The following is a 10215-nucleotide window of genomic DNA, read 5'->3' as shown; positions in this document are numbered from 1 at the left end:
TGGGGGGTGGGGGGGGAGAGAAGGGGGTAAGCTAGAAAGGAGGTGAAAAGAGGTCACTAATTAGTTTCCTTTGCCCTCAAAGAACTTTTTGCAGGCATAAGGCACTTCTAGAGAAAATAGACTTATTATCTTGCACTATGAAAAATTAAAACTGTAAAAAGCAAAAAAAAAAATGAATTGCCAAAGGAAGAAAAGCTTCTGTGGGCTGTTCTCCAAGAGAGGCAGTTTCTTAGGGAGCAACTAGGAAGAATGAGAAAGGAAAACTCTTAAACCGTCTCAGGCTTCCTGCTTTATCTATGATGAAAAATGCATTCGTATTTTAGATTTTAAATATTTAAGACCTCAAATTTGGTTGAAAAGCTGAGAAAAAGTTCATTGTGGAAAAGAGTGTCTTTGGCCTTAGTTCAGGGATTGATGTTGGGGGGTCAAATTTATAATCTATTTCTCATTTTTCTAAAATCTAAGAAAACAACTCTATCAAAGTTAATTTGAAGATTCATCTCTACATGGGCAGAATAGAGGTAACAGACTACAGATTGCCCTATAACTCTCATGAGAAAAAAGTATTTTCCAATAGAAAAGATAATATACAATGAATTAATGAATTAACACCTGACAAAATATAATAAACTTCTAAAGTTTTAATTCTGCATGCATTTTTAAAGCATTTAGATGAAAGCAGTTTTAGTTCATTACAGTTACTGGTGATACTAACAGCAATGTAACTTATACCTCTTCCTTTTCAAAATGAAATCATTTTTGGTATTAATTTGGCATCTATAACTTAAAATAACATTTGTTATTTGATATACCACCTTCCTTATAATAGAGCATGAAAATAAAATATGTAACTCATAGTTACTTTTCACCTTTGCAACTGTACACTCATATCTCACATATATATGTAAATCTAAAGTTAGACAATAATAAAACTTTCCAATACACTCTGAGCTTATTTGACCAGAAATGCTGCCATTATTTATCACTTAGGTATTTCTAATAGGCTTCATATTCTATTTTGCTATACCTTTTCTATTTTTGGTAGATGATTAACATATTAAATCATTACTTCAACTATATCTTCTGAAAGTGGAAAATTACCTTGTTTATTACATTTGCAGTTATGTAGCAGCCATATGTTAAAAAATGCCTCTTCTATTTCTGTATTCTATTTTGAGCAACTGCTCAATTAACACAGGGGCCATTAGGTAGGTTGCAAGTTAGTCTTATTTTAAAATACCTCTAAAGTATCAAGATGAGTTTAAATCCTAGAGTTTGAAATATTGCAAGGCTGGCAGGATAGAATCCATCCAAAATGCTTCCAAGGTCATTTTGATATCAGGTTAACATTTGCCAAAGTATTTTTTAAAAGTAAAGTCATTTCAGAGAGTCTCTTGTCATTCTTTGTTATCCTATCTTTTGAAGAAATAACATGCATTAGAAATAACGTTTCCTCCAGGAACAATGCAGCAGCTTAATAGAAAGCATTCTTCTGAAAGTTATTTTCTGATGCACCACCAAGTCATTCAGGGAAGTCCTTCTTCTTTTATAATAGCCACAGGATATTTCTTCTTGTACATTCCTAGTTTCACTTATCACAAAACAGTTCTCTTGTTACAGGAATAAGGTAATGCTTCTCACCTACATTCACTCTTATCAGCTGCTAGGCTGGGCTGCTTGATTCAGAAGTCCGATTTACTGTGATGCAGTTACAAGGATGCTCTCAGTATATTCTTCACAATCTCTCAGCATCAATGCCTCCACCTGAGCCCAAGCCCTCCTCCTCCTCCTCATCCTGGGCTGATGCAGAAAAACTCACCATCAGAAAGGTGACTCGGCCCTCCTGCCCCAATCAACAGCACAGCCAATGGCTACTGCAGCTGAAACTGTCACTAGGTAACAGTTGCCAGGCACATGCAGGCTTATAGACTTACTCGGCAAGCTCCGATCAAGACTGACAAAAGAAGACAATGGAACTGACCGATCTTTATAATATATTAAGGTATTTATGAACTTCTCAAGGTATTCTCCTTATAGCATTTGTAAAGATTATTTTGCATGAACAGGACAGAAAAAATAAACTGGCATACTCCTGTAAACGCTGTAAAGAAACTACCACAAGGTACTATGACACTAAAAAGTCAGCAGTAATCTAATGCTCATTGGCAGAAAAAACTTATTAATTATTAAAAATCTGCCAAGTCTTCATGAACTAAAGTGATTTGACTACTAATTTCTCTCTAAAATATATAGTTATATTTGAATTAACAGAAACTATAAATCATTTACTAATCTCTCCAATCCCTACCACATCCACAAAAAATTGCTGAGTTTGATGTATTTAACTGTACAAACAAATCAACAGAACTAGCACTACTGTACCAAAATCTATTCAGAGAAATAATGAAGGTCAAATATGATCTCGAAAGAACACAGAAATTAGAATAAATAGAAACATTGCTTATCCACTTTTTATCCTAATATGAAAAAAAGGTCAAATGGTCAAAGAAATTTGTTCTAAGTGCTCGAGCTACACATACCTAAACTAGAACAATGCAAATTAAACTCAAATATTTGATGGACATTAAAAACATTTCTGATTATTTTGACTTACTACAGACAAACATTCACTATTTTAAACATACTTCTTATGGGATCAGCACTTTTCTTAAAAGTGACTTAGCACTAATTTACAAATTATTTCAGAATTAAAATACACCAGGAAAATTAAGATAAAAATGGAAGATAACTAACATTTGTTGAGTATTTTCTATATGTCAAGCATTGTGCTGTGTGCATTATATACTTCTCCTTTATAAAAATCTTAAAACTCTATGAAGTAGGTATCATCATTATCCTTTTCCAAACGAAGAAAGCAGATACTAGAGATAGTAAGTATAACTTGCCTATAATTACAGACTTGTGAAACTAGGACTGAAATAGGTTATTATTATTCTTAAGACTAAAAATTGCAAATCAAAACCACAATGAGATACCATCTCACACCAGTCAGAATGGTTATTAAAAAGTGAAAAAATTACAGATGTTTGCAAGGTGGTGGAATTAGTTCAGCCACTGTGAAGTGCAGTTTGACGATTTCTCAAAAATGTAAAACAGAACTACCATTCAACCCAGAGGAATAGAAACCATTCTACCAAAAAGATACATGCAGTCATGTGTTCAATGCAGCACTATTCACAATAGCAAACATGGATCAATCTAGATGCCTATCAACAATGGACTAAATAAAGAAAACATGGTACATATACACCATGAAGTACTATGCAGCCATAAAAAGAACAAAATCATGTCCTTTGCAGAAAGACAGATGCAGCTAGAGGCCATTATCCTAAGTAAATCAATGCAAAAACAGAAAACCAAATACTGCATATTCTCACTTATAAGTGGGAGCTAAGCACTGAGCACATATGGACACAAAGAGGGGAATAATAGATGCTGGGCCTGACTCCACAGGAAAGGTGGAGGGAGAGAGGACTGAAAAACTACCTATTAGGTACTATGCTCACTATGCTCACTACCTGGGTGATGAAATCATTTGTATACCAAACCAGTGACACACAATTTATCCATGTAACAAACTTGTACGTGTACTCCCTGAACCATAAATAAGCAAAAATACAAGAATAAAACAAATAAAACCCCCACTCTCTTCTTTCTTCTGATGGCTGCTGGTCAGAAAATGTCTTAGAATAATTTCAAATTTTATAAAAATGATTTCTATCATATCAAGTATCTTTTCTTACTGCAATGGAATAAAACTAAAAATCACAAGAGGAGCTTTGGAAACTGTGCAAATATATGGAAATTAAACAATATGCTCTTGAATGACCAATGGGTCAATGAAGAAATTAAGAGGAGAATTTTAAAAGTTCTTAAACAAATAAAAATGGAAACGCAGCATACCAACACCTATGAGATACAGCAAAAGCAATAATAACACAGAAACTTATAGAAATAAATGCCTAATCAAAGAAATAGAAAGACTTCAAATAAATAACCTAATGACACACCTCAAAAAACTATAAAAGTAAGAAGAAACCAACCCAATATTAGTAGAATGAAAGGAATAATAAAGAGCAGAGCAGAAGTAAATGAAATTGAGACCTAAAAAACATACAAAAGATCAAGAAAACAAAAACTTGATTTTTGAAAAGATAAAACAAAATCAACAAACCCGTAGCTAGACTAAGCAAAAAAAGAAGACCCAAATAAACAAAATCAAAGATGAAAAAAAGACATTACAATTGACTCCATGGAAATACAAAGGATCATTGGAGACTATTGTGAAAAATATATATGCCAACAAACTGGAAAACCTAGAAAAACTGGCTAAATTCCTGGACACATACCATCTACCAAGATTGAACCATGAAGAAATAGAAAATCTGAACAGCCCAATAATGAGTAAAGAGACTGAAGCAATAATAAAAAGTCTCCCATCAAAGACATGCCCAGAACTTGATGGCTTCACTGCTGAATTCTACCAAACACTTAAAGAAGAACTAATATCAACTCTACTCAAACTATTCTTAAAAAGTTAAGAGGAGAGAATACTTCCAAACTCATTCTATGAGGCCAGCATTATCTTGATACCAAAAGCATACATGGACACATACAACAAAGAAAATTATAGGAGACCAATATCCCTGAGGAACATAGATGCAAAAATCCTTAACAAAACACTAGCAAACCAAACAACACATTAAAAAGATATGCCATGTTCATGGATTGGAAGAATTAATATTGTTAAAAGGACAATACCACCCAAAGCAACATACAGATTTACTGCAATCCCTTTCAAAATACCGAAGACATTCAAATAAATAGAAAAAAAAAAAAAAACTAAAATTTGTATGGAACTACAAAAGACCCTGAATAGCTAAAGCAATCCTTAGAAAAAAAAAAAACTAAAATTTGTATGGAACTACAAAAGACCCTGAATAGCTAAAGCAATCCTTAGAAAAAAGAACAAAGCTAGAGGCATCATTCTACCTGACTCCAAATATACTACAAAGTTATAGTAACCAAAACAGCATGATATTAGCATAAAAACACACAGACCAATGGAACAGAACAGAGAACCCAGAAATAAATCTACACATTTATAGTCAACCTAAATTCAGTAAAGGCACCAAGAAAATACACTATTGAAAAGACAGTGTCTTCCATCAATGCTGCTGGAAAAACTGGATATCCATATGCAGAAAAATAAAACTAGACTCCTGTCTCTCACCATATACAAAAATCAAGTCAAAGTTGATTAAAAACTTAAAGATAAGACCTGAAACTATGCAGCTAATACAAGAAAACACTGGGGAAATGCTTCAGGACATTGGTTTTGGCAATGATTATTTGAGTAAGACCTCAAAAGCACAGGCAACAAAACAAAAATAGACAAACAGGATGATATTAAGCTAAAAAGCTTCTGCACAGCAAAGAAAATAATCAACACAGTGAACAGGCAACCTATAAAATGTGAAAATATTAGCAAACTATCCACCTGACACGGGATTAATAATGAGAAAAATAAAACAATTAAAAAGTCCGCAAAAGATAGGAATAGATATTTCTCACAGGAGGACAAACAAATTGCCAAGAGGTATATGAAAAATTACTCAATTTGCATCTGGCAAATGCAAATCAAAACTACAATGAGATATAGTCTCACCTAGTTAATATGGCTATTATCAAAAAGACAAAAAGTAACAAGCACTGGTGAGGATGCAGAGAAAACAGAACACTCATACACCATTGGGGGAATTAAAACTAAAATAGTCATTATGGAAAACAATATGGAATTTCCTCAAAAATTTAAAAATAGAACTATCATATGATCCAGCAATCCCACTGCTGGGTATATATCCAAAAGAAAGGAAATCAACAATATCAAACAGATATATGCCCTACCATGTTGTTATTATAACACTATTCACAATAGCCAACATATGGAAACAACCCAAGTATCCATCAAGATACGAATAGGTGGGGGAAAAAGCAATATGTATATACAATAAAATATTATTCAACTATAAAAAATAATGAAATCCTTACATTTGCAGCAACATTATTGGAACTGGAGGACATTATGTTCAGTGAAATAAACCAGGCACAGAAAGACAAACATTGAATACTCTCACTCATATGTGTGAGTTTAAAAAGTTGATCTTATCAAAGTAGTGAGTAATATGATAGTTGCCAGAGGCTGGGAAGGGTAGGGAAGAAGGAACGAAAAGAGTTACAAAATGGTTACAAAAATGCAGTCAAATAGAAGGAATAAGTTCTAGTGCTTGTAGTAAGGAGATTATAGTTAACAATTTACTATATACTTCAAAATAGCTGAAGAGAAGTTAGAATGTTACCAACACCATAAGTCATAAATGTTTGAGATGATAGATGTCCCAATTTCCCTGATTTGATCATTACACACTGTATGCACGTATCAAAATATCACATGTACCCCATATATAACTCTTATGTATCATTAATTGTAAAAATGATTTCTACTCCCTGATTCTAAAATAAAAGTTTGAAAAAAAATATTTCTAAAGAGTAGAAGGCCCTATTCTTTCCTCCATGTTGAATTGCCTTTCAGAGAAAACCATGTTACTGCCAAAATCTTTGGAGGTTTAGGTGAATATAGAATGGTAAGTGTATTTCTCATTACCAGAAATGAGATGTTTGTAAGACACATTAGAATAACAATTTTCACATGAATACTATGTTTAAGGATGAAAAGGCAATATTTAAATTTTATACAAAAGGCTAGAAAGTCCTATTTTATAGGGAAATATTTTGACTTTTAGAGATAAAAGTATTAAAATCAAATTCAGATCTAATATTCTCTAGTACAAGAAAAATAAATATTTAAAATAAAATTATATNAAAATACCATTCAGAAAATTTCACATACTAAATCCCTTTAGTTGGTTTCCAAAAAATAATCACTGGTAACTATTTGAATCTAGAAATACTGTAAATAATCCATAACTGCACATGCTTCTAAAGGGAGATGAAAACATGAGATAAAGTTTCAGAAGCAGTGCCTTTGACCTACTAAGCCTCCCTCTTTCTTTCCACCAACTTAAAAAAAAAAAAAAAAAAAGCTTCAGCAGCTCAAACAAAGTAGTTTTTTTCTTTTTAGCAACTGACTGTACTAGCTCCTTGTTTTTTTGTTTGTTTGTTTTTGTTTTTGTTTTTTTGAGACACAGTTTCAATCTTGTTGCCCAGGTAGGAGTGCAATGGCATGATCTCGGCTCACTGCAACCTCTGCCTCCCAGATTAAGCAATTCTCCTGCTTCGCCTCCCAAGTAGCTGCGATTATAGGAACGCACCACCACGACTGGCTAATTTTGTATTTTTAGTAGAGATGGGGTTGCACCATGTTGGTCAGGCTGGTCTCGAACTCCTGACCTCAAGTAATCCACCCGCCTTGGCCTCCCAAAGTGCTGGGATCACAGACATGAGACACTGCGCCCAGCTGACTAACTGTACTAGCTTCCTTACTTTTCTTCCTTTCCATACTTTTTTCCAATCGGATTATAGTATGAACACATTTATAACATGAAGCTTTACTGACAAAAGAGTACTAATATATATTTACACAGTTTCCTATATAAAGCATGCTTTGTTTTCAAATTAGGCGTAATTCTTTTCATTTTCGGGGTCATTAGGTATCTTATTATTGCCATTTTTTTCCACAATCATCAACTGCCTCCTCCTGCTTTCAACTGATGAATGCTAATCAGAAAATATCTAGGAGGAATCATTATACGGAATTACTTGTAACAGCCCAAACTGTGTAGCTTTATTACATGATACTTCACAGGCATTTGATTTTTTATTTATACATTAGATATGTTTTATTCTTTTATATTTATCAATATTTCATTATTAAAACATCCAGTCAATAAAAACTACTCCTCAAAAGAACTTAAGTAGCAAAGCAAGAAAGGACCATTAGCCATCAATGGCAAATAGGATAAATAGTAGGCAATGCCTATCAAAGAGAACTATACAAGCAATATAGTATCAAAGAAAGTAAACAAATAGAGGCCGGTCAAGGTAGCTCACACCTGTAATCCCAGAACTTTGGAAGGCCAAGGTGGGCTGATCAACTTGAGGTCAGGAGTTCAAGACTAGCCTGGCCAATATGGTGAAGCCCTGTCTCTACTAAAAATACAAAAAATTAGCCAGGCATGGTGGTGCATGCCTATAATCCCAGCTACTCAGGAGGCTGAGGCATAAGAATTGCTTACAGTGAGCAGAGATAGCACCATTGTGCACTCCAGTCTGAGCAACTCCAGTCTGAGCAACAGAGTGAGACTGTCTCAAAAAAAAAAAAAAAAAAAAAAAAAGGTAAACAAATACAGACTAAAGTAAACCTGTTGTCCTTTAATAAATTTAAAAACGTACCAAAAGGCAAATGCATTCAAAATTTACCTATTTCCTCTGCTACTTCTCCTACCTGGTAACTTTTCTCGATCTTCCCTATCATTACCCTAGCAAACCAGCATCATCTTGTGCTTAGACACCTGTAGTGTCTTCCAGTGTGGCCTTTTTGAGTTGTTTGTAGTCTCTCTTCAATTCATTACTCACAAAAGAGACAAAGTATTTTTTTTCCACAATGCAAACCAGATCACATTACTTCTGTTTTAAAATACTTCACTGGTTTTATATTGCCCTTATGATAAGATCCTAACAGGTGCTACAAAAACTGGTCTCCATGCATCCACCCAGTCTCATTTCTCTTCTATGTTGTTTAGGATTAACTAAACTACCTCTATCTCCCCCACCAACTCATATCCCTCACCCAACAGTCGCAAATATACTTGCTATGTTCCCTACGGTCTCAGGATATTTGTAACTGCTGCTTACTAAGCCATCACACTTCTTTTTATTTAATTCAGATGCAATCTTTAGGTCTCAGTTTTAATAACACTTCCTCTGGGAAATCTTCTTGAGTTCCCACAGGGAACCAGACCAGATTCAACACTTATTATGGTTTATAATTATTTACTTCATTCAGCTTTGTCTTCTTGACTAGACTACAGGTCTCATGAGGGAAGCAACATCTGCTTTGTTTGATGTTGCATCTCAAGTGCCTACACTGTGGTGCTAGACACAGAATAGGTGTTGAACAAATAAGTATTTAACATAATTTTAATATAAAGCACATAAAATAGCTAAAAGAGTCTATCAAAGGACTGAAAAACACTAACATCCAGTCTATCTGAAGCTCAGAATCCACAAACTTCACAAGAAAAAGCTAGAAAATGTATTTCCCAATTGTGGGAGGGGGGAATTAACCTCCTAATATATTCAAATGAAGGGCAGTATTAGTCATCTATAAATCTCCCTACACTAAACTAAATATGAGTATTTCACTAGCGCTTTGAAAAGTCCTATCTAGCAAGACAATGATTAATTACTTATCATCTAAACAATGCCAAATGGTGCAAAATACAGTATCAATGCACTGTAAACGTACTATCAAATGTAGTATTAAAGCAACTTGATCTAAGTGCCAAGAATCAAACCTCTGAAGTGATACATATCACAATCTACTGATTTAGTTACCTCTCAAGGTAGGAAAACAATTTCATGTTGTCAATTTCATTTCATTATGAGACAAATTATTAGCAACTAAGAATATTTAAGAATAAGTTAATTTAGTGGCAAAAGAAAGAAAACTTCCTCAACCTGACAAAGACACTTTATGGGAAAACCTACATCTAGCATAATATTTAATGGTGAAATATTAAATGCTTTTTTCCCAAGACTAGGAAAAAGGGAAGGATATCTGCTCTTACACATCTGTATACATTGTACTAGAGGTCCCAGCCAGTAAACAGGTGAGGAAAAAAAAAAAAAGCCATACAAGAAAAGGAAGATATAATTGTGCACAAAAGAAATACTAAAACGTCTTTCCAAGAGCCCACTAGAATTAATGAGTAAATTTTGTCGGAACATAGGTCAATATATAAAAATCATTGCATTTCAATACACTTGCAAGAAACAGTAGGAAAAAAATTTTAAAACAATAAATCATTTAAAATAGCCTTTAAAACAGAAAGGAGGTGAAAATGTAAAAAACCTCTACTCTGAAAACTATAAAATGGCATTTGAGAAAATTAAAAGGTCCTATATAAATGGAGATACATATATGCACTATCTTTTTTTTTTTTTTTTTTTTTT

General features: G+C 33.6%; 1 protein-coding gene across 2 annotated transcripts in view; it reads right to left on the bottom strand.

The window, feature by feature from the left end:
* Positions 1–10215, bottom strand: part of RABGAP1L (RAB GTPase activating protein 1 like) — an 808808-nt gene that overhangs the window by 518098 nt on the left and 280495 nt on the right. The window lies entirely within an intron of this gene.

Source organism: Rhinopithecus bieti, unplaced genomic scaffold, assembly GCF_001698545.2.
Source record: "Rhinopithecus bieti isolate Rb0 unplaced genomic scaffold, ASM169854v2 scaffold_1853, whole genome shotgun sequence".
NCBI classification, from domain to species: Eukaryota; Metazoa; Chordata; class Mammalia; order Primates; family Cercopithecidae; genus Rhinopithecus; species Rhinopithecus bieti.
Note: the sequence above shows the minus strand (reverse complement) of the source record. Positions and strands in the feature narration are given on the sequence as shown.